Source organism: Mustela nigripes, chromosome 2 (genome assembly GCF_022355385.1).
Source record: "Mustela nigripes isolate SB6536 chromosome 2, MUSNIG.SB6536, whole genome shotgun sequence".
NCBI lineage: Eukaryota > Metazoa > Chordata > Mammalia > Carnivora > Mustelidae > Mustela > Mustela nigripes.
Genome location: NC_081558.1, coordinates 69,539,038 through 69,563,312, shown reverse-complemented (window position 1 = coordinate 69,563,312; position 24,275 = coordinate 69,539,038). Strand labels below are relative to the sequence as shown.

Sequence of the window (24,275 nt, the reverse complement as noted above, 5' to 3'; positions counted from 1 at the left end):
GCCGGACCGCCAGCGATCCCCCCTCCCGTAGGCTGTGAACTCTCCTTAGAATGGGCACCTAGTCCGCAATTCAACAAGTCCTTAACGAGTACGTGCTGTGAACAAATGACTGATGGAAATGAATTAGCTCTAGAGCCCTGTCAATTAGGTTAATTCTTACAATTCCATTTTTATTTGATTTCACAGTGCTGCTAACTATCAATAGATTTATTTGTGGGGGTGTTTCTTTGGAGGAAATACATTTTGAGAAATCGATTATGTTGTTTATGGAAGGAGTTATCAATTAGTTTGTGATTTTTTAAAACTGATTTCCGATTCCTCAAAAACATTTTTTTAATTCGTCTTAATAGCTGGAGCTGGGTCTCCATTTCCCTTGGAAATGTTGTGATTGTCATCCAGCAAGATTGGCATTTGTCAAAGCTGAAACAATTATGATTGATTCAGTTTCTGTGGTCCATTGTTTTATGTTTATTTTTACTCCAAAACAATGGAGACTGCAAAAGCAACAGTGAAAGTTGTCTGGAGGCTTTTATGCCTATACTTAATGCATGCACACAATAGATCTTTATACATAGGTACAAGGAGGAAACCTACTTAATCACTCTTCACTCATGGAGTACAATATGTAGTTTTAGGCAAGCTAATGCTTCAGGGCCAAGATATTCTTTAAATAATTGTGTTTTTTCCCCTTGTCTTAAAACTACATACAGTGGTAACGTTTAACTGCTATGACCATACCAGTGGAAAAAGTACACACACTTAAGATGATGTTCGGTAAGATCCATTGTCTAGAATTACTTTCTCATTTGTTCCTTTGCTAGTGATTCTGTAGAATTAAATAAGCCAATGGTGGTGATTAACTCTGCTAGTCAGAATTCAAACAGAAAAAGTTATTTCATCAAAGCAGTGTTTCCCATATAAACTCTAAAGTGTAAATAGCATTTCCAGGCACTGACCCCCCATTTTAACCCTTATATATAGTATTAAAGAATACACAGTTGATTGAGTACAGTCACATTTAAAATCAGATGATTGATTAATCAATATTTGAGGAATTTTTTATGGATGTCTCCTTTTTCTACATTGTTTTTGTAGTGTTTTTGTTTCTTTCCTCAATAAGACACTGTTAAAACTGGTTAAGACATATTTGCACCATTTATACATCTAAAGGATAAAAACCCTTCTGTGTTTGTATTTCTTTATTCAGATGCCGAAATAACTGAAGTGCTTTCTATCATTTGGATATATTAATATAAATTTGAAATTCAGATTTTTAAATCCCTGCTTATGCTTTAAGTGTTATTAAAGGAAATGTAAAATTTGCAACAATGCAGTAAGCTGTTTTTCCCATCAAATTAAAGTGTATTGAAGAATTACTGGGTCACTACCATTTAAAAAATTTTTTGTTGAATTTAACATATTGCTCAGAATTTTTTACTTACTTTTCTCAAACAACAGAAATTGTTCCAATTGTCTCACCAAAAATATGACATGAATAACTTCTGTGAAATGAAGACAAACGCTATCATTAAACCAAGGAGAAATGCAAGCATCAAAATACCTGATGAGCTGCTGAATTAAGTGATTTTATAAAAATGATTTTTCAAAATTGACCTTGGGCAATATGTTTCATAAAAAAAACTTGGTTATCTTTTTACACCTTTTTCTTCTAGAGCCGGCCATTTGGGTTTGACATAAATTAATCCATTTTAATGCAAAAGACTGCATTCAACAAACAAACAAAAAAAATGCAGAAGACAAATGGTTTTAAATTTCAGGCTCTGTGCCTAGAAACCCAAAGTGTCTCCAGCTGGTTTAACAGAGGAAGTATTACTTGTCATGATATTAAACCATTGGCATATCAAGCAGTAACTACATGGAACTTGAATGTAAAGCTCCCCTTCACTAAAACACCTGCTTTTGAATCACCTTTAGGCAAAGAAATAAATGCCCAGATTGCTTGTGTACTTCCAAAAGAAACATTAATCAAGTCAGCACTGTAAAGAAGGCCCATTCACTTTTTGGATAGTTAACTATCAAACCCATTAATTAAACATTTATTGAGCACTAAGACAATGAGCTTCCTTTAGAGAGAGGAAAATGAGTGACTGGCTTCTTTTGACTAGGTCCCTTATATTAATGTATAATTGTAGCTGTTTATCAATCTGACTTAAAAGTAAACAGAGACAGTAAAAATAAGAGCCGTGAAGCGAGGGTGTGGTCTCGTCTAGACTCTATATCCAAACCTCCTTGGGAAGAAACCTCTCCCAGCAGAAAGGTAAGACTACACAATATTCCATGCACTTACAAGCATTAAGTCCCAATTTCTCTAAGAAGGTCTGTTAAAAATATTTCTTTCTGACAACGTGAAAACATTGGACAAAAAATCAGATCAGCTTTTCATTTAGCAGCTCATCAAGTGGGCTATTTATGGATTGGGACTTTTCATTTGCAATACCTCATCTCAGGGTTCAGTGTTATCTTTTGATTTCTTTCCAGCTGAACAGGCTAAGTAGTTGTAAATACCTCTTGTCAGACTACATGGTTGGCTATTCTCGCTCACAGAAGTAATCTAGGAACCCACTGGGCAAATTCGGGCGGAGAGCCACTGTGGAAAGCTTACATCTGGTGTGCACTGCAGAGGGAGGGAGGGGCGGTGAAGGTGGGAGGCGATGGCCATGGTGGTGGCCGTGGCAGCGGCAGTGGTAGCTATGATCATGGCGGCTTCAGTTATGCCAGGAACAGGCTTCCTGCTTGGAGTTACATGTTCTCGAGGCCTTCCTTGGTTTGACACAACAGTCCTTGCCATACTAAGGAAGCACAGTTAATGGCTACCATACAAAGTGTGAAGGAAAAGCAATGGAGACATCATCCATGATATTCAAAGAACACAAAGGTATATGTTTCTCAATGTTTCTAAGAATTAAGACAGATACCACTGCATTGCAAAGAAATCACGCTTTGGAGACATACTCCCCCCACCCCCAACACACACACACACACACACACCCCTTTATTAAAAATTTCAAAATGGTTGCAGATATCTCATTCACAAGAAGGTTAAAGGCGTTTCCCATCGCAAGAAGGATTAACTTACCGGAGGATTCTGGGACTGCAGATGTATACTGCGGCAAAATCCTAAATTCATCGAAAAAAATCATTTCTGGACTCCAGCTGCTAAAAATAATAGAATTATAGTAAATCATGGATAAGATTAAAACAAGCCATTTTCACATCCCAAAGTGTTCAGAAAAAAATGATTCTTTTCTTTTAACTCATTTCTTAAACAATGCAAATTTTAAAGTAGCTTTTCTTTCCAGAGCACGCAGCGCCATGAAATCGATAATTTTTGATCTTTCGGTTAGTAGGCAACATGGTGAGCTATTGCAGGGACTGCAGGCAGCAGACATGTTCTTGTCAGCTAAAAATTTTCATATTGTTTTTGAATCCATTGAGATTTGTAGATGTGATATCACCGGTTTTTTGTTTTAGCCTGCACTGGGCTATGGGGACGCAAACTCAGTTTATCGACATATACATGTCTATTGCTTTATATATATTAAAAACAGGGAGTCTTACTGGATCTTAAACAAAAAATTATGTAAAAGGAGTGGCTGGTGTGATTATAATCCCATCATGCAGGGTCCACGGTTCCCATTTAGTGAAATTTCGCAGAGGGCAACTTCTTAAGAACATCCCTGCTGTGCAGAGTGAAAAGCATGAACAAACCAAAGACAGAATTCATCTGTGTTTATATTTTACAAACAATGAAAAACCTACTCTTTGTATGCCTCTTTTCCCCCACCTTATTATTTCATGAAAACTGCAGCATTTTCCCCGCCCCCATCCAAACACTCACCACCCCAGCACTGCAGTGTTCCGTCCCTCTTTTGCTTCTCCTTCGTCTTCTTTTTCGCTTTCACAAATTCTGCACGCGCCATCTTTGTGTGGGGTGATTCTTTGCTAATTTCAGTTACCCATTCTCTTACAAATCGGTTCAGAAATAGAAAATTATAGTGCGCTTTGGGACTTAATTTGCCTAAATTTCTTTCAGTCTTCCCTTCTGACATAGAAAAATGGAAACGACAGGGGGGAAACCAAAAAAAGAGATATTTCTATTATTTCCATAACCTGTTGTATACAGTGGTGATAAAAAAAATATTATTAACATAATAGCAACAGCTGCAGCCTAAATAGAAGCTATGAGATAATTAATGTGCTACAACAAATTAATTTGCTGCAGGTGCCTCTGCTGTGAACTGAGTAACCCATGCCATATAAAGTCTAAATACAATTATGATTCCCCACACACACTAAAACAAAATACAGAGCAAAATGTCTTGTTTGGTAAATATAATGCATGCCTATTGTAAAAAAAATAAATAAAATCCTCCCCAGCCCCTTTCCCCCGGCCCTCATCAAGCCATCTCAAATGGTTTAGTCATCAGTGGTAAGTGTGGAGTTGGATCTGGTGTGTATGTGTGTATGTACAGAGGTGGAGGAGATGGTGTTTTTAAGCATGTGGAGGTTTAATGCTATGTCCTAGTTGGAAAAGGGATGGACCAGCTATAGATTTCTTTTGAAAAAATTAGAGATAGTTCATAATATTTAAGAGCTCACTTGGTTTTAAAACAAAAATTAGGTGGATTCATGAGTATAGCTGGAAGAAAAAATAACAGTGTTGAGCAGTTGTCCATCTGAATTAATCTTTTTAAAAAATCATTCATCTTATAAGAGAGAAATGTGTAGTGTGGCACTCTTCATTGATGTAAAAGAGAGTTTTTGTTTTTTGTTTTTACTCTCACTTGCTGTCAAGTTGAGCATTTATGGAGAATGGTTGCTGGTTATATTGCAAGTATGTGCCAAAAATACAATGTGTCAGGGCAACTCAGACAGGGGCCTGGAGAAGGTCACAGTGCCAGAAGCAAATGCCCATTTTCTGTTTTGCACCACTCAGCAAAAATGAAATTTGGGCCTAGGAAAATGGAGAAACATACAGATTAAATTTTATCTAACTACTTGACTAAAAAAATACTCTTGAGTAAGGATCTAGTCATTTCTGACTTTTCTTCCAATAAAGCCATGAAAGAAATGATATTTTTGTTGTGGTTGCAGCCTCAGTTCGTTGTTTGTTAAAAACCAAAAAGTATACATTTTAGCATGGTCTAAGCATTCAAGGCTATTAGTTATTAAAATCTATTTTATCGGATGATCTTCAGTTTCAATTCTAAATCTTACAATAAATGATATTAGTTCCTTAAATAATGGATAGAGTGCTATGGCATTTTAATTTGACTTTGCAGAAATTTTAGTTCTAGGAGATAATATAAGATTATTCTAACATAACACTGTTCCAGCTATCCTCAGAAAGGAGATTGCATGTGTGCAAGTTTTCTTTAAAATAGATTTTTATTTCCCATGTTCCTTTTGGGTGGAGAAGCAGTACTTATCACTATCATTCTGATGCAGAAGTGCTGTACGTTTGTCCTGCCATTTCTCATGCGGTGACGGAGATGCATTTTACTCCATCTTTCTTTTGTTTATACCAAAGCTGCTTCATAAGCCATCTTCACATCTGCTCATATTTTGAATTTATAGTTAGAGAATTTGATTGGGGGGGGAATAAAAAGAAACAAAGATTATTTTCTTTTAAAATGAGAAGAAAGAAATAGGCAATTCCTTGGTAAAAAGGAAAAAAGTTGACAAGTTTGTAATATATACATCTCCTCCAGGATTTTCCAGTAATTTTTATGTCAGCTGACTGTGTCATTCCACACAAATGTAACCGTCCAAAATCATATTGTTCTATAAAATTGTGATTTTGAAATCAATTAGGGAAAAGAAAAAAAAGCTTTAATTTCTTTGACTCTGACCAATCATCCATTCAAAATATTTTTCCTCCTACCATAAATTGTATTCAAATCTAAGCTGTAAGAAATCAAGGTAGAAAATGTCTAACACACACATTTCTCTTTCCCATTCCTATTCTCTTTTCACAGCATAACGACTGCTGGTCTCTCAGCCCTGCCTCATGTGACTTAGTTTTTGGAACCTGTATTCTTAGATTGTCAAGACAAGTGACACTGTGCAGGTTCTGAGCAAAAAAAAAAAAAAAAAAGGTTGTTGTTGAAAGCCAACTCCTTTTGGGGTGGTTTTTTACACAGGAAAAAGCTGACTAGTATAGCTAAGATGATTCCATTTGGGGCTTGTTTTTACCACTAACTGATCATTAGGATTAATTTCCTAATCTTGATCCTGAGCTGGGTTGTCTTCTAAAACAAAAATTTCTAATGATTTTGCATTGTGCAGTCTTTTTACTAAAATAACTATGAGTATGCACCCTCTAGATGTATATTTATTTAAATGAAACACATGTACTATTGTAAATGCACACATGAAATATCAGTGAAGCTTGACATTTTTTTTTTAAGATAAAAAGTAAATATAAGAGTTGCAGTATTTTATTTTTTCCTCCCAGTGAATCCTCATGTGCACCTTCTGGGTTTTATTCACTCCACTCAGGACTACTTGTTAAAATTCTGAAATCTTTCATATAATCTGCTTTTAAGGCATTATTTCACCCAATTTGAATGGGTGCAATTCATTTTTTAAAAGTAAACTCAGAGCTTTATTTATCATAGTTGCTGATAATTGCAGAATTCTTTAGGGAATTACATACTCATCTTTTCTGTTAACTGGCTTTAAATAAACCCTCCGGTAAAAACTGCCATTCACGTTTCTAGCCAATGTACCTGGAATATATACTGGTTGATGGAGTCTCTTGCATTGCTATTTTCTCTTGGTATTTAACTCTTTTGTGTGGGTGTTTGCTGTGTCTCCTTCTTTAACTCTGTTTCGACAAGGTGTTAACGTTTTCAACCAGGAGGATTGAGGGTGCCTTCGGATATCCCTCATGTGGTAATAGTTGTCCTTTTAGTGCCTATTGATTGAGAATCCACATGGTGATAAAAAAGCTCCTATAAAGTCAGTAATGCTTTAAACAAATTTATGTTTTATTAATCCCAGTAGAATCGACATGAATTTGAATACTAATCACAAACGTATGGGGAAGACTCATTTTGCAGTGCACAGACTGTTCGTAGAGCCCCTATGGGGTTTTGGAGCCCGTGCTTAACTTGGTAGTGAGAAAACCACAGTGGTAAGGAAAACAGGAGACACAGATTCTACTCTGCTTCCACAAGCCATTGTGACCCAGGCGGGCTCTTTAATCTCTCGGAGTCTTGGCGTCCCCTTTGCAGTGGCAGTCCCAGGAATCCAAACGGCAGCTTCCATTTGCTGAGCTTCTGCCAGATACGAAGCTCTGCCTTTCACAATCCAGGGATCTTCACCTTTTCACATAGAAGACCTCTTTTAGCCATGTCAGACGGGGGGGTAGGGGAACGTTATTTTCCCTGTTTCACATTTGGAGAAACTGAGATTCAGGGAAGTTAAAGAGTTTGCTCAGGTTGCAAGAACTGGAATTAGAACTCCAGACCTGTGTTGTCTGGTCCAGTAGCTGCTTGTGGCCTTTTTAATTTAAATGGAAATAGATTAAAATTACAGAGTTAACATTCAGTTCCCGAGTCTCATTAGCACATTGCAAGCACTCAGTAACCACGTGTGGCTACCATAGTGCACAGCACAGATAAAGAACCATTGTCACGGAGATCCACTGGACAGGGCTGAACTAGACCAACTGCAAAGCAAACCTGTACTTCCACTGCTGGACTTAACTCCTTCTTACCCATTCGTCCCTTTGCTCATTCACCGAACTAACATTTCCTGAATACTTACTACCTGCCCGGCACCATGTTGGACCCTGGAGAGTTGTCTCATTGTGTTGTCCAGAGCAAATGCAATACACATTAGAGAGCTTCTTAAGCTGTAGGGTTCTAGATAAAAGTGCGATACTTGTGTTGTAGTTGCTATAATGCAGTGGGATTCCACTTCACTGAGGGCAGGGTCTCTGTTACTCTTCTTGGAGTCCTGTCCTTCTTTCGCCCCTCTGCTACTCGGCAGGGTGCAATTCCTATCAAAAGTGAATGCGGAGCTTCCCATAAGAAGGACGTATATCCGTTTCACCCATCTTCTAAACCTTTTTCCCAGATTTGGCCATTCATTACATGGTGCCCATCACAATATGCTCATCATATTGTGAGCAACATGGTGGCTGGAACCCAGGCATGAGGTCTCAGCTCAGTCAGAAAGATGCTTCTGCTTGGGGCTTTGACACGGGAGCGAGTGAGAGGAAGAAGCTACAGCACATTTAATATCTGTTTCCTACATTAGTATCACTTCGCTGGACTTGTGATGAGCATTCTTACAGGCATCCTTATTTTTGTCCACCCAACTCAACCCCCTCCCCCCTTAAGCCTCCTCCACCTGCCATTACCACCGGAAGACACATGAAATGAATGCCTCTGACATTTTTGGCCTTTTCCAGGTGACAAAGTTCTATGGTCATTAACTTGTAAAACATGGTCTCAGTTTATCTATATTTCTATCTTCCGCTGAAGGTAAAAAGGCTCCTCCCTATCCCAGCTAGGACTATGAAGAGAGTGGGTTCACTCCTTCCTCTCCCCATCATATCTGCCTCACTGCCTAGCTGCTGCTGTTCACCCTTCTGGGGTTAGGGCTAAGAGGGATGAGGCATTTCCTCAGACTGGTTACTGTCATAAACTGGCTTTTGCTCTTTGGGTCTGGCCAATGTTGAAAGGTGGCCCTGTTATGGGCATTTTTGTGGGTTTGTTGGCAGCTCTCCTGATAGGAATGCTCTATCACTCTCTTGGGCATAGTGGGACTCCACAACCTTAGGGTCCTCTTCAAGGATCTGCCGCCAATCTTGGTATCTAGTCCTTTTGATGTCCTCACTGTGCCCAATTCTGGGACATCTGCATCTCTGCCTGCTGACCTACTCCACACCCTCAAAAAAAAAAAAAAAAAAAAAAAAGCTGCCATATCTCCATGGTGCAGTTGAAACTTCTGGTCTGACTTCCCGTTCCCCTAAAGATGGCAGAGGGAACCAAATCAGAAATATATAACACAGACTGAAAAAGCTGCCTAATTCCATATCCCCCCATATCCACATTCATCAGCATTTCTAAGTTTAATTTTTGAATTAAATAATGTATTCACAATTTTATACATATTTCACCCTATCCACAACTTATACCCATAAAACCCTCACCTTTGCATTGTCTTCTGTATCTCGCCAGTTTCTCTATGCATATATAAGTCAATTTGAGTTTGGTTTGCTTACCTTTCACCACCCTTCTTACAGAAAAGATGGTATAAAATTCTCTACCTTCACTTTCGTCACTTAACAACATATCTTGGAAATCTCACCACATCGACACCCCAGAGTAATGCCTCGTTTGTTTTTATAGCTGCAAGGCCCTCCACCATACCTCACTTCATTTAGCTAGCCCCTTCACACTGATGGACATTAGGCTGTTTCCAAGAGTTTGTCACTGCAAATTGTGCTTCATGAATAATCTCGCCCACGTGCCCACTTGCTAAGTGCGCAAATCTTAACTGTCAAATTCCCAGAAGTGGGACTGCTGAGTCAAAGGGTATCTTCACCACAAGAAAAGAGTCCTTATTAGGAACTGTCAGATTGCCAATAACTCACTGGCACTCACAAGTGCCATAGGCATCATAACAATTTCCATTCTCACTAACAAGACACGAGAGTGCCTGTTCGCTGGCAGCCTCGTCAATGGAGGAGGAGGAGGATGCCTTGCCCCACCCATGCCTTCTAGACTGTCATCTCTATATTGTAGCTGCAACTCTGCCCCAGGGCTTTTTTCTGGCTTCCAGAAGCTGGGTTGGTCCATGCGTGAGTGTGGAAGAAAGGGCAGAAATGCCGGAGAGTTAATTCTCCACAAGTAACCATCAAAAGCAATGGTCAAGCAGTTGGTAGATAACCTCCCCTGCATTCTCACCTGTGGAAGGGATAAATCGGATGTGTGTTCTGCACTGTCCTAGTTGAAAAGCCTAGCTTCTGATGCCCTTCCTGGCAATTGGTCTGATAACACAGCCAGTCACAACTTCTTTCCCTTCTCCTCACTTTCCTGCTGGCCATTCCAGTGATCACCTCCCAAAGAAACTACTTCCACTAAACTATTTGTCTCAAGGTCTGCTTTGGGGAAAATCCAATCTAATAGCTGGTCTCAAACATTTGCAGCTTTAGAAATATCTCAGTGTAATTTAAATTTGCATTTATCTTACAAATGTTATTTTCATATATCTGAGCTATTTTTATTTCTACTTCTATGTACTGATGGTCATATCTTTTGCCTATTGTCTCTTCAGTTTCTATAAAATCAACAGGAAGATTTGTGATATGAATATTTATTCTAGTTTGTTCTTTGTCCTTATGGGGTTTGTAAAATGTTTTATTTTCTTCACCCCACCTTTTCTTCTGCCTCCTCTTCTTTCTTTTTCTTGCTGTTCAGAAGTTTTTATTTTTATGTAGACAAATTAATATTTTCTTTTGTCTTTTCTGAATTTGGAGTCATGGTAAAATGCTTTCTTTCATCTTAAGATATAGAAGAAGAAATTCATGTCTTCTGATAACATGTAAGTTTTTAACATATTTAATTATATATTTAATCCCTTTGGAATTTATCCTAGTAAATGTTCATCAACTTTTACCTTTGTTGTGCTTTTTCTTCTCTATGGTCTCTCCCAGGATCACCCACTGCTCTGAAACTGCCCTTGGGTTACTTTGAGCAAAGTGTCATATTTCACTGCTCTAACCTCTTTCCTCTTGCAGATGACTCTGGGTAGCTGGTCTTTCCTTTTAACTTGGCCTTTACTACCCTTATTAGCAGAAGAGTTTCCCACTGCAGTATTTCTCTATCTGGAATAGCCTCCTTGTATCTTTCACTTTACTGAGCCAGTATTTTATCTCATCCAAAAGTACGTATTTTTTTCCTTTCCCACATCTCAGCATTTTTTCTTTTGTTCTGTTCAAAATTGCAGAGCAACTCATGTGCCATTTTCATATGGCATTGGACCCAGTCTCTCCTAAGGTTGCAGCATGTTTTTAACTGTAAGCCCCCCCCCCCAAAAAAAAGAAAGAAAAAAAGAAAAAAAAAGATTGAGAGGGCCACTAACAATTTTGTAAATCTTCAGGATCCTCCTGCAGCTTAACACATTGCAGGTTTTTCTTTTTGTCTTGACAGTCCACTCTTATGGAGAAAAATACCAAAAAAAAAAAAAAAAAAAAAAAATTCAGTGAATAGACCTGATAGACCTGATCTGTATTCATCCATAGAGTGCTTAACAAGTCAGGCAAATCATATCTGCACATGAACTTGATTAAATTTTGTTGTTTTGGCCAAACCAGACAAACTGGAACAATTAAATTTTTTGGATTTATTGCTATCCGTTTGGCCATTTCTTAGGTATGCTTCTAAAAATGTTCTTGCACCTCTGGTGCCTCTTTTTTTGATTGTGCAAGCCAATCCTACCCTCCAAGTGTGGGTGAATCATACACACTGATCTTCGCCTTTCTTTTAGTTGAGTATGCCCCACAGAGGCACAGTCTCTTCTTAGAAGGAAAGACTCATCATGCTCTGTTGGTCTGATTAACTGTCCTACCATTGAGTCAGAGGCCCTACTGAGCATGAGGAGAGGAAACCAGCTTTCATTTGCTTCATTCCATGGGTGTGTTGTGCTCCTTTGGCCCACACAGGATGCAAAAAGAATGCATCATCTCCACCTGTTTACTCAACTGTATACAATCCCTCTTGCTTTACCTGGGAAGAGAGTAATGCGACTGGAATAATGCAAGATCCCTTTCATAGATACTCTCCAGGGCCTTTCTGACTTTTCTTGCAGGAGACCAGGGGAGGGGAACTGGGTGGTGAAATGCCCATCTTCCTACCTGTCCTCCATTCTCTCTGCGAGTTTTCAGTGTAGCCTCTGCGGAAACTTCCATCACAGACATCTCCCCCGGGCACCCCCACCCTCCTCATCAGAATACTCCTCCTCTGAGTGTCACTAGCTGTGGGATTGTAAGACTCCATTATAATAAAGGTGACAATGACAGATCTCAAGGAAGTAGAGCTCCAAAGTGAGGGAGGGAGGCACATCAGAGAGAACGGGCTCCGGGAGCCTGATAATGAGCATGGAGAGGACTTTTCCTGCTTATGGGTGAAAAAGACAGGGAAGTCTCTGTTTGAAGACAAAGCACATAATAATGTGATCACAGAGCCCTCCTAATGGGGCCGATGTGATGTTCAGAAAATGTATTCTTTTCACTGCCTTATTCTTACAATCCAGTGGGAAAGGTCTTCAAATGAGTGTTTACTTAATGTATCTAACTCGGTAACACCACACTCTAGCCAAGATTTTTCTATGGCAAAGCTATGCACACAAGTGTATGTTTAATTGACTTAATGACCTTGGGTCTTGTAGATGATTTTTTCTAAACTCTTTGCCTCAGTTAGAAGAATTAAAAAAAAAAAAAAAAAGTTTGTTCAGTAGTGTTCTCAATTTATTTCTAAAGGATTTTCTAACATGCTTAGCTGGGTGTTCCCTTGCCTTTCCCTTATCCTAAAACGAAAGGCGACTTTTTACAGAAGTGTATAAATTGGTTCAACAAGCATTGCCAGCTTCCTATGTAAGGAATGCTCTGTTTTCCCCAACCTTGAATCTGGAGAAGCGAGGCCTGTGGAGGGAGTGACCTGACATTACCTTGGTGTTCAGGAAGGAAACAAGCCACACCTCTGCTTCGTGTGCCAGAGGCTACGGCTGCCCTCAGGATAGCTGTGTAGGCACTCACATTTCTCTTGGACTGTGACACTGGGCTAGATTCATTAGCTTGACTCGATTGAGTTGATATGGCCTCTCCTTTATTTTCTTTCTGTTGAATGGTTAGTCACTGAGCTTGGGGATCAGAAAGGCACTCTAAACTCATGACTCAAGCAAGCACCTGTAGATCACAGGGGACTTTCCAGAGGTATTCTTTCCCATAGGGCTTTCTGAATGGTTCCTGAGATCCAGAACAAGAGGGCTGGCCCACCAGCCCTACTTACTTTTTTGCTTGGGGAATTTGGGGATGGGGATCAGGAATGACTGCTAATGGGAATGGGGTTTCTTTTTGGAGTGGTGAAAATCTCCTAAAATTGATTGCACTACTTTGTCTTCCCTACTAAAAATGGCTGAGATGTATGGTATGTGAATTATACTTCAACAAAATGAATAAAAATGTATTCATATATCTTATTGTTAATAATTAACTTATTCTTCTAGAAGCCCATCCTTAATGAAGCAAATGATATGCATCTCTCAAGAGCAATATGTAGTCACCCATGACTAAGTGCAGGTGTCAAAAGATATGAGCAGACCTTGTACAAAGTTTGTTCCTATGACAGACTGAGCAGCTCATACAGTTCTTGCAAACATTGTGAGGCAATATATTCATTTCAAAATCGGGAATATGAGTTTTGTACCATATGCTTAGATAGCCTGAGATTAATTTTTTTAAATGTTAGGTAAATAAAAGCTCAGAAATAGATCGAATCTTCCAGTCACTACTTGCCCAGTACCCAGTACTTCCTGATTCATTGGCTGGAAAGATCACACAAGAACATGCTCAGTGGAACCTCAGTGTCACGTCCTTCAGCATTTTATGAGAGCAGCTGCAGGTAGTCAGTCTGCTAGGATGTCACGGAACCAAGGCATGTGATCTACCCACATCTGAGAAAGGCTGTACCACTTGGGGCCCCTTGTTCCACACTTTGGTGTTCATCTGCAGGAGGTAGCATTGCATTTCTTTTTGGAAGACTGTCCCCAGTTTCTTGGGGTATAGGTTGTCTATATGCACAGAGAGCCAGCAGCACCTGGGAGTTTATGTGCCCACCCACACGGGGAGTGGCTTGAATCCACGACTGAGGGGTGCAGATGGGGAAAGTTGAAAACGCCAACTTCCTTATCTCAGGCCTGGATAACTGTGAGATGTCCTTAATAACCCAGAGCTCTTCATGGGATCAGGTAAGGCCATCTTCTGAGGCATTCTGCCTGGGATGCCACTCCTATTTAGCTTCCTCTCCTTCCCTGTCTGGCTTCCCAAGTTCCTTAGAGGTCTCCCCTGACAGCACTTCCTGCACAAATCACCTGCACCAATTCTTGTCTCAGAAGCTGCTTTGGGGGGCCTGATCTAAGTCTGTCAACATCTAGGCTAATCGGTGTGTTTGTGGTAAGCATGCCTGGGCACGCTGTGGATACAGCTGGTCTAAGAGTCTCAATTGGCTGTTTGTATGAATCCAGACAGGCCTTGCCCTCGAGAATGTCAGAGTGTAAGTGCAGATGTGGAATCAGTTGGGACGCATTGGAACCAAGAGCTAGAGAAGAAAGACACTGGGGGCTTGGTGACATTGTTTGAGCCCCTCGCGGGGCCAGCTTTAAGGGCAGGTAGTCTGTGCAGTCATGTGGGGCTCTGGGCTTAGAAGGACCCTGTGCTAGTTTTAATGCTATTACACGTCATCTTGAAATTCTTACTGGGTTTTGAAAAAGGTCCCTGTACTTTCACTTTGTGCTGAGCCCTGCAAATTACGTAGCTGGCCGTGGTGCCCAGATCTAATGATACCTGAAACTATATTCTCCTGGATTATTTCGGTTTTGCGACCCAGCAAACTTCCCTTGGGCTTCTGTCATTCGCAGTTTATAGAGCTGTGAGCACTGTCTGGGCTCCCAGTTGCAAACATCAGAAACTCATCCCAGCTTGTTTAAGCAGGAGAAGAATTTGTTCAAGAGTATCAGAAGGGAGTTGAGGGAAATTGGAAGGGGAGGTGAACCATGAGAAACTATGGATTCTGAAAAACAATCTGAGGGTTTTGAAGGGGCGGGGGTGGGAAGTTGGGGGAGCCAGGTGGTGGGTATTATAGAGGGCAGGTATTGCATGGAGCACTGGGTGTGGTGCAAAAACAATGAATACTGTTACGCTGAAAATAAATTAAAAATTAAAAAAAAAAAAGAGCGTCAGATAACTCACAAAATCTCTGGGAGGTCTAGAGGAACAAACCAGAAGGCCCACTGATAAAGAACCATGACCAGATTCTATCTCAAACAGAATATACCCCTGGGCACAAATATCATGTCCATGTCCCTGACTCTGGTGCTTGAATGCTACTTGGGACCTCTGTCCCTGGGAGCAAAGACTGCTGCTCCCCTCAGCTGCATGGACCCCGTGTACCACCTCATCCTTTGGGGCAGTAGCTTCACACTCAGAGTCTCGTGTGACTATGTCAGACCAGTGAACCCCAAACGGCTGCCTGCACCTTAGTGGCAAAAGAAATCCCAGCTTTTACTGTAAACAGCCATGGGGACATAAACCAGGTATTTCCCTCCAAATAAGAAAGGGATTGAAGGATGCTGGGAAGCCTCCAGTACCTTCTGCTTACTTACGTACAGCTGACTTCTGCTGAGGGCCGGGCAATTGGAAGTGCTTCAGAAATAGGGTCGATGCACATACTTTCTGCTGTTCTCAGTGATTCTGGGGACCCCCAGGGTGCCACCTCCAACCAATCCTTGGGACAGCCTATCCTTTTTTGCCCTTTTAGGGGCTGCCCTGGGCTCAGTTTTTGACTCCACCTCCCTAGTAATTTACTATTTTCTACCCACCTGGAATCATAACCAGGGCAAGCTAGGTATGTTTCTGCAAAGCAAAACATAACGCAGCCCTTGGGTTACAGGGTGTTTGTTTACCTGGAGGCAGATGGAAAGGTGCCTGCTAGAGTTTGTTGGCTGCCACAGAGCGAGTCCCACACACTTACTGCAGCTGGCAGGTAATAAACTGATTTCTATGCAAAAAGACCTCTTTATTGCTAATAATTTTTATGCCAGCTTCCAGCCTGTTCAGAAGGAATATTTCTCAGAATTGGGTGTTAACAAAATAATGAACAAAATAAAATATACAAAGTTAGTAATTATCAGTTTCCTTTAATGAATCAGCCCTGGCGTTTGTTATCACAAATCCGATGTAAAAAAATAAATAGAAGAACAAAAAGAGTGCCTTTGGGAGGGGCATGAAATCAGCATTTAAAAACAACTTTCACGCATACTGTATCTTTGTCTTGAATGCATTGATTTCAACGGGGAGGCTGGAATACAGACAGTGGGCATGTGCTGAGGGGCTGCTGCAGACACCACGGTCCTCAAGGTGGGGCTTTCTGGCTGTTTTGGGAAAGGCTCTAGGTGGTCTGTTAGGAGAACACCTTGGTGTTGGAGAGGTGAGGCTAGGCAGACATCAACAGGGCCAGATTCATGTCTGACAGAGTGTGACTATGCCAGGGGCTTGAGGACGTGCAGGGTTTAGAATCGAGAAAGAGCAAAGAGCAGTCACTTGTCTGTACCCCTGCCCTGGGTCAGCTCATGGACTCAGTTTTCCTGAAGTGGTATGCTAGATGGGGAGGGGCTGGCATGAGCTGGGGCTCCTCTGAGAGGCCACTCTCTGCCCCCTAATGGGAAGAACTGACAACAAGCCTTCATTCTCTCGGGGACACATTACAGGATTTTCCAAAGCGTCCTTGAGGATGATGTGGTCACGAACTCTGTTTATCTGGGAATCAGCCAGTGATGTATGATAGGTGCTCAGTAAATGTTTGCTACCTTGTTCACCTTAAACCTTCATCGCTGCTGTTTCCACTACCTAGGGTAGTCTTTCCCTTTCCTTGCTTCCCATCAGTCACTAGAACATCTTCAAATTTTGACAGAAAGCATTAAAACATAAAGTCATAAATCTTGAAGGAGCTATAGTCTCCTGAATGCCAGGAGTACACATGCACCCAGGAGACTGCCTTCCGGTCAAGTTCACCTCCAAATCCCTCCTCTGTACTGCACAGGGAGTGCGGATAACCCACGTCAAATTCTGTGTCACCTCTTCCAAGGAAGCAGCCATGGCGTCAGAGCCAGTTCCTGAATCACCTGTGTGGTATGTTTTTACTGACCTTGAAGCCAAAACAACACAGATGAAGAACAGTTCCAAGGATGAGAAAGGCAGGTTGAGGATTAAATTTTTAAGGAATTGGTCATATCTGGGAAGTCTTATCTCTGCTCCCAAGTGCAGATCTTTTCAAACAACTCCGCTTGAGACCCTCCCTGTATTGCATCATTTGGGCTGTGGTCTCACCTCCTCTCATCCGTGGGAGGTGACATGGGCTTCCCCACTTTGGGAGGGAGACACAGAACCCACATAACTCAGCTACCATCTCTGAGATGCCAGAGCACATCCCTCCTGTACCTAGTGGAGGCTTGCAGTGGCTTTAAATTCATAATCAAACTCATTTCTGGGCATTTATGGGCAGGAGGTCACCTCCAGAAGTGAAATCTCTGCCTGCAGCTTCTGGGGTAAGAGTGACCAAGTATAGCTTCCTCCTTTCCTCCCCAAATTTAGCCAAGACAAGTTCTTCCATGATTGGTAGGTGAAGTTGCAACTTATCGCCAAGGTGCTTCTGAATCCTTTCTAGTAAAAGGATGCATACATTATCAAAGGTGACCAAAACATCTTTTCAGAAGAGATGGCAACACATGCTGGAAGGACACACGCAAAAATAAATAATGTGTTGTAGAGTGCCCTCCCCATTCTGAACTTTTTTTTTTTTTTTTTAGATTGTATTTATTTATTTGAGAGACAGAGTGCAAGCAAGAGGGCAGAAGCAGAAGGAGCTGCAGAGGGAGAGAGTGAAGCAGGCTCCCTGCCCAGGCGCCCCAAGCCATTCTGAACTTTAAAGCAACCCCAACTCTTTGAACCCAGGAAGGAGTGTGGCCTACCTGTGACTATGAACCCTGGCTCTGCCACTTTCCATCTGTGGGATCTTAGGAGAGCTACTTGACCTCTGGATCTCAAGTTGGTCATCTGCAAAATGGGGATAATAATTGTACTGTCTCATAGGAATGCTGCAAAGATTAATGAAGCATACAGCTGATGGGCTCAGCATGGGACTGGAACATACAACAGAAGCTCAGTGAGCATTAGTCCTTACCTGTTCCTTGAATATGACTGGGTGACAGCTGTGGCCTGACAGATGTCTGAACTACTGAGAGAGGCTCTCTTGAAGGGTGCAGGAGCTTGGGCCCAGCAGTGGATGCTGTAGAGTCTGAGTCAGGAGCCTTCAACTCTAGCCTCCCTGGATTGGATAGCTGCCTCTGCCCAGATGACCTTGAAAATGGGCAAACCATGAGACCAGAAAGTTTTGCCCTCTCTGTGATTGACTTGTCTAATTATCACTCTCTGGGGTTTGACTGACCAGAGATGAGCTCAAGAGAAAAGAAGAGGCCAGATTCCAATAGAACTTCTACCCAACACAAAGGAATTTGGAGTCTTCTGGAAACTAGAGCATAACTTCCACGGATTTTAAGCAGGAGGGTGGTACGGTCAGAATTATGTTTCTGAAATAAATCACAAGGGAAGTTGTTGTATACCCACCAGTGTCCATAGAAGACCATACTGTCAGGTAGGAGGTCAGAGGTGATGGACACCAGCTGGGGGACCCCCAGTCATTCAGGTAAGAGATGACCCATGTAGACAAAGACAGGGCAATGGGAATGGAGAGAGGGTAATGAGAACAGAATGGACATGAGGGAGAGCAAAGGGTAGAATTAGCTGTGCTTGGTGAGTGGTTGGGTACAGGAGTGGGGCAGGGAGGAGTGTGACTCTCAAGCTTCCGGCTTGAACACATTGCTCCAGGCAGGATGAAGGCAGATTTGGGGGAAGATGAGCTTGCAGACATGCTGAGATTAGAGTAACGTGGGAGGCTCCAGTGGTGGTTCCTCCCCGTAGATGCAGGCCTTGAGTGAGGTGCGGTCTACCCCAGTTAGATCCAGCTGCGGATGAGCCACCCAAGGAGGGAAAACTGACCACAAAAACAGCAACAGCTTCAGTGTCAACCCAGACCCAACCAAGTAACCAGCCAGAATGATCTCAGCATAGCCATATACTGCCTATCCCAAGGGTCCTTGAGGGTACAGGCTATACCTTCCGAGGCTACTGTTTCTGGAGAACTAGGAGGAGAAGCAATAAGGAGATTCCAGGCAGGGACAGAGGCTGGAGAGACGAGCAGTCTCAGAGGAGAGTTAGCCCTCCTCTCTGGTTCCCTGGCCTTCCACATGACTGCCCCACTCTCAGCTCACACCTCCCATATGCCATCATCGAGTGGGAGGAAAGTCTGCCCCTAGGAGAATTCTCCACCTGCCCTGAATCCCTGGGGATGCTCCCAGGGAGCACGGAGACTCTGGGGAGCTTTGCTTTCTTGCCTCTGAAGCTCTGCAGGGCCCTAGCTGTCAGCAGGAAGCAGGAGGGCAGATTCCCTGAAGCTTGGCACTCAGAAAGCCCATTGGCTCCAGGAACCACCACTCTGGCAAAGGAGGAGGCAAGAGTGATGGCTGTGCCTGGTGGTAGGCAGTTCACAGGTGAGTATTGAAAGGCGCAATACACAGCTGCCAAGGAAAGAAAGAAATACACCAGGCTGTGCCCTGTAGAACCAAGTAAGCAAAGGTCGGTAAACCAACTCAGTCTACTGAGAACCTGCCTGAAGGACAGATTTGACCACTGGGTCCTCTGTAATTAGGGATGTCATTTATTTACTTATTGTGGTCTTGGGGGAGCATCATGGCAAAACAGCATCTCTAACTGTATCACACAATGCTGTCTCCTGCGGTTTGATGTTAGGAAGGTCTTTACCTTATTTCCAGGGCTTTGGCTATGTGATCTTAGAGCTTTCTCTGTGTTCCAGAATCAGTTACCAAAGTTTCTGAGAAGAGCTTCCTTAGCACTAATGATCTGATTCGAGCCCAGGGAAGTGGGGCTGACACTTTTTTCTTACAGTCTGGAATTCAGGACAAGCACAATCCATGTTGCTAACTCCTTTCCTCTTGGCTTCAACTCAAGCTCCAGTTTGGTGTTGTGATTAACTGTTCCCTAAAGCAGTGTTTCTCAACCTCGGCATTATTGACATTCTGGGTCCTGATAATTCTTTGTTGTTCAGGGATGTCCTGTGAATTGCAGGATTCAGCAACATCCCTGGCCTCCAGATGTTAGTTGTGGTCCCTCCAGTTATGACAACCAAAAATGTCTCTAGACATTGACAAGTATTCTTTGGTGGGGAAAATCACCCTTACTTGAAAATTGTTGTTCAGAAGGAGGGACACTGGTTGGAAGTGGTGTCTGGTCTTTGATAACCAGTATGGAGAGCCCAATTCTGCTCTGATGTTTGTCCCTGAGAAAAGTGAGGAGGGTGTGGACACAGGACTCCAAACATGTTTCCTAGTAATGGGATAGCCTCCTTGTCACATCCACTGGGTGGGCCAGATTTTGAACCCCGGTACCCACCTCACAGGGGATTTCAGGTGGGTCATAGATGCAGTCTTAGAAAATGATGAGTTTAAAGCATAAACTTGCTTTCTTGTGTTGCTTTTAGACAAATCTGAATCTCGGATTGATGCTAACCTCTTTTCTATCTCAGTAACTTGCCTTTACTATTTTCTTCTTCTTTTTTTTTTTTCAAATTTTCTCTCTCGTATTAACTTTTCTGTTATGTTTCATAGTATCATTGTTTCAGTTGCTACTCTAGAAATTACAAAATGTATCTTTAACTTAGTGTAGTCTGTCTTAAATTAGTACTTTTACTGCATCCTCAAGGATGCAAGACTGTTATGTCAGTTTAAACCTGTGTATCTCTCTCCCACCTTTTTGCTCTCATTGTTCTCTATATGTGTTATATTATTACTACCCTTGTTTAAACGGCCCAAAGTTTTTTATATTTACCTTTTTAGGTTTGATACTTTTCTTCCTGTACTTCCTTCCTTCTATCTGGGATCAGTTTCGTTCTGTACATAGAGGTTTCTTCAGTTATTTCCTCTCTTTTCATTGACACAGGGAGAGCAGGCCTCAGCCGAGAACATTTCTCAGATGTTAATATCCGAATTTAGTCAAAATTGATTCTACTGTGTTTATTGCAGTTCCCTTCTATTAAAAGACAAAGTAATCATTTTCACCTCATTTAATTTATCATAGGAATACATTGGGTTGATTTAAAGAAAAATATTCACCAAATGACTGTCCAGATGATACAAATCAAAAACTGAGCAGGTCGTATGGCGGTTTCCAAAGGTTGGTAGTGATAGCTTGTGAGTTTCAGGTGTTCCTATTGTATTAGGTTGCTGACAGTTACCTTATAGTGATTCTGTGATAACTGTCATTTATGGCCTAAACACCAGGTGTCAGGTAATGTGCTAAAGACCTTTACACTAACCAGAGGTCAGGTTTTTATTATTATTATCAACCAATATCCCACTTTTCTTTAATCACCCAATTTCCTGTACTTGTCAGCCTTCTTCATGTACTCACTCACTGAATGGTTATTGGGCCTCTTCTCTGTCCTGGTCCTGGTTTGGGTGTTCAGCATATTGTGGCGACCAAAAGCTCTCTCCAGCTATGCTTACAACAGAAGGCAGATATAAGTCTAAAAATCCCCAAAGTAAGTATGTAATTGCAAACTAGCTGTGGGCTGGAAGGAGGAACAGTGCTGTTCTGAGGTTCTGGCAGGATCTGAGAGGTTAGGGGGAGCTTTCTGAGGCCACTCAGCTGAGACGCTCTCCCCTTGCCCCCACTCTCCTCACTTGGCCCCTCTCCCAGACACTTCAGGTCCCCACTTATTTCCATAGAGCTCTTCTCTGATCCCCGTATTCAGTTAGATAGTTGTACCTGCTGTTAGCCTGCACCCTAGTGAACAACCTAGACTTTTCCTTTTATAGAATGTCCCATCATTATAATTACTGTTGACCCTTGAATAACATGGGTTTGAATGGCATGGGTCCATATACATGTGGAGTTTTTACAGCATAGTACTTTGAATGTAGTTTCTGTTTCTTATGATTTTCTTGATATTTTTTCCTCTAGCTTATTTCATTGTAAGAGTAGAGGATATACTATATATAACACACAAAATATGTGTTAATCGACTGTTTATGTTATCAGTAAGGCTTCCTGTCAATGGTAACCTCTGAGATGGGGTGAGGGGGGTTGAAAATTAGATGTAGATTTTCTGCTGCATGGAGGGTTGGTGCCTTTAGCCCCTTTGTTATTCAACGGTCAACTGTGCGTAATTATTTGTTCAGTATCTGAGAGCTCACTGGACTCAAAGTTTCATGAAGGCTGAGAAAATGTCTGTCATGTTCCTGCTCTGTGCTGGCACGCAGTAGGCTATCAGCAATATGGATGAATCAAAGCAAACCTCTCCTGACCTCAGGTTCCTCATCTGCAAAATGAGTGTAATGATACTGAACTCACATTTGTTGAACAAGCATTTGTTTTTGGTTTTGGGTTTTGCAAAAATAAAATCAATGTGTGAAGTACAAGGTATGTAGATAGTTTTACATGTTATTCCCTGCCTCATTTTTTTGTTGTTGTTGCTGTTGATTTCTTTCCTGCAATTCTGTGACCTCCTGCATTAGCCCATTCTCAGAGCTCCACATTCTTCTCCCCTCTGCCTCTGTAAGTCCATCACCGAGGCAGGCTTCCAGTTTTCCCCTGTGGTTAGGGAAGACTTCTCCCCACCCTGTGGTCTCTTGCAGACATTTGCTTAATCATAAACAGATTTACAACTTAATTACAGGTCACTTAAGCTGGCCCCAGCCGGACTGGGGATGCTCCAAAACTCACCTTTGATGGGGAAGAGAGATTAATTAAGTCCCTTAATAAAATCCTTTATCCCCACCCAAAAAGCAAGCAGAAATAGTTCTCGTGCACTTTTAGGAAAAGTAAACACATGTGTTCTAGGTCAAAAAAGGAACAGATGGTTGTCACCAAGCTGGGTAGGTCATGGAGCACATCAGAAGAAGTCCCTCCAGTTCACAGGTTAGGAAACTGAGGCCCAAGGAGCAGAGCTAGTTATTGGCAGAGCTCAAAGCAGTGTGAGCACCAAGATTTTGATGTTGTTCTGTAGTAGCCACTGGTTTAAATGATATATCGTATCCCTTCTTGCCCATATTTAATGAACGAACATTTTTCTGGACAACTAGACTGTTTCTTTATGTCACCAAAAGGGGAATAATTAGTTAATTCAACTACTTTTTCTGAATACCAATTCTGGGCCAGATGCTGTCAGGGATTGGGTAAGCAAAGATAATAGGACAAGCTCACCAAGCCTCACCCAGGAGAATGATTGAACTCTGGGACATCTACACACAGGAGTATTCTGGGTGGGGTGTTCAGTCCAACTCCTTCCAGATATTTACTCTTGGCTTCATGCTGATCAGAGTTTTCATAAAGAGGGGGAAAAAAAAGATTAAGGACTCACCAGAAAAAATAGCTTAAGCAGCTTTGTCTGTCTGCCTGCCTGCCTTCCTTCCTTTCCTTCTTTCTTTTTATTTTGAGAGAGAGTGAAAGAGAGAGAGTGAGAGAGAGTGCCAGCGGAGAGGGCAGAGGAAGGAGAGAGAGAATCTCAAGAAGGCTTCACGCCCCTTGTGGAGCCCAACATTGGGCCTGATCCCACAACCCCAAGACCAGGACCTGAGCCGAGACCAAGAGTCAGACGCTCAACTGACTGAGCCATCCAGGCACCCCGATTTTGTTTTTCTTTATCTCTGCTTCTTCCCTGACAAGTTTGGGCCCCAAAGTATGAGGGTTCCCCTGGAAAAGGGAAAGTGCAGGGCAAATGTATGCTTGCTCTTAGCTGCTGCACTCCCCATGCCAGCCAGTTATTCCTATTTGCCTCTTTCCACTGGCTGGACTTTAGATCCTGCCTCACAAGAGGCAGGCAGTCCAGGGGGAACTCAAGTGTGATCTCCAAAACTGTTAACTTCTTTTGTCCTCTAGAGGCTTCTGTAGGAATTCTGATCTCTGCTGGCTGGCCTTGGCCTCTGGCATTTGGTCTTTTCTGCTGCTTATTTGCTTTGCTTTGATTACTAACATGCTCTCGGGTCAGTCTGCTTACACTTTTGGTCTCTACTAAACTTCCCAATAGGGGCGCCTGGGTGGCTCAGTGGGTTAAGCCTCTACCTTCCGCTCAGGTCATGATCTTGGTCCTGGGATCTCTGTTCGCAGGGAGCCTGCTTCCCCCTACCTGCCGCCTGCCTCTCTGCCTACTTGTGATCTCTCTCTCTCTCTCTGTCAAAAAACAAAACAAAAAAAACCAAACCAAAACAAAACAAAAAACCTGCCCAGTAGAACTTACTGCAGTGATAGAAATGCTCCATAATCTGTGTCATCCAAATAGTAATCACTAGCTACTAGCGAACCCTTGAAGTAAGTGTGGCTAATATGACTA

The 24,275-nt window shown here is 42.0% G+C and overlaps 1 long non-coding RNA gene across 1 annotated transcript; it reads right to left on the bottom strand.

Moving 5' to 3' along the window:
* Window positions 1-2,471: 2,471 nt before the first annotated feature.
* On the bottom strand, window positions 2,472-3,946 carry LOC132009939 (uncharacterized). Its single transcript, XR_009402101.1, has 3 exons — window positions 3,860-3,946; window positions 3,098-3,177; window positions 2,472-2,810 (listed from the first exon to the last, which is right to left on the bottom strand). It is a non-coding gene; the product is annotated as an uncharacterized LOC132009939 (long non-coding RNA).
* Window positions 3,947-24,275: the final 20,329 nt, after the last annotated feature.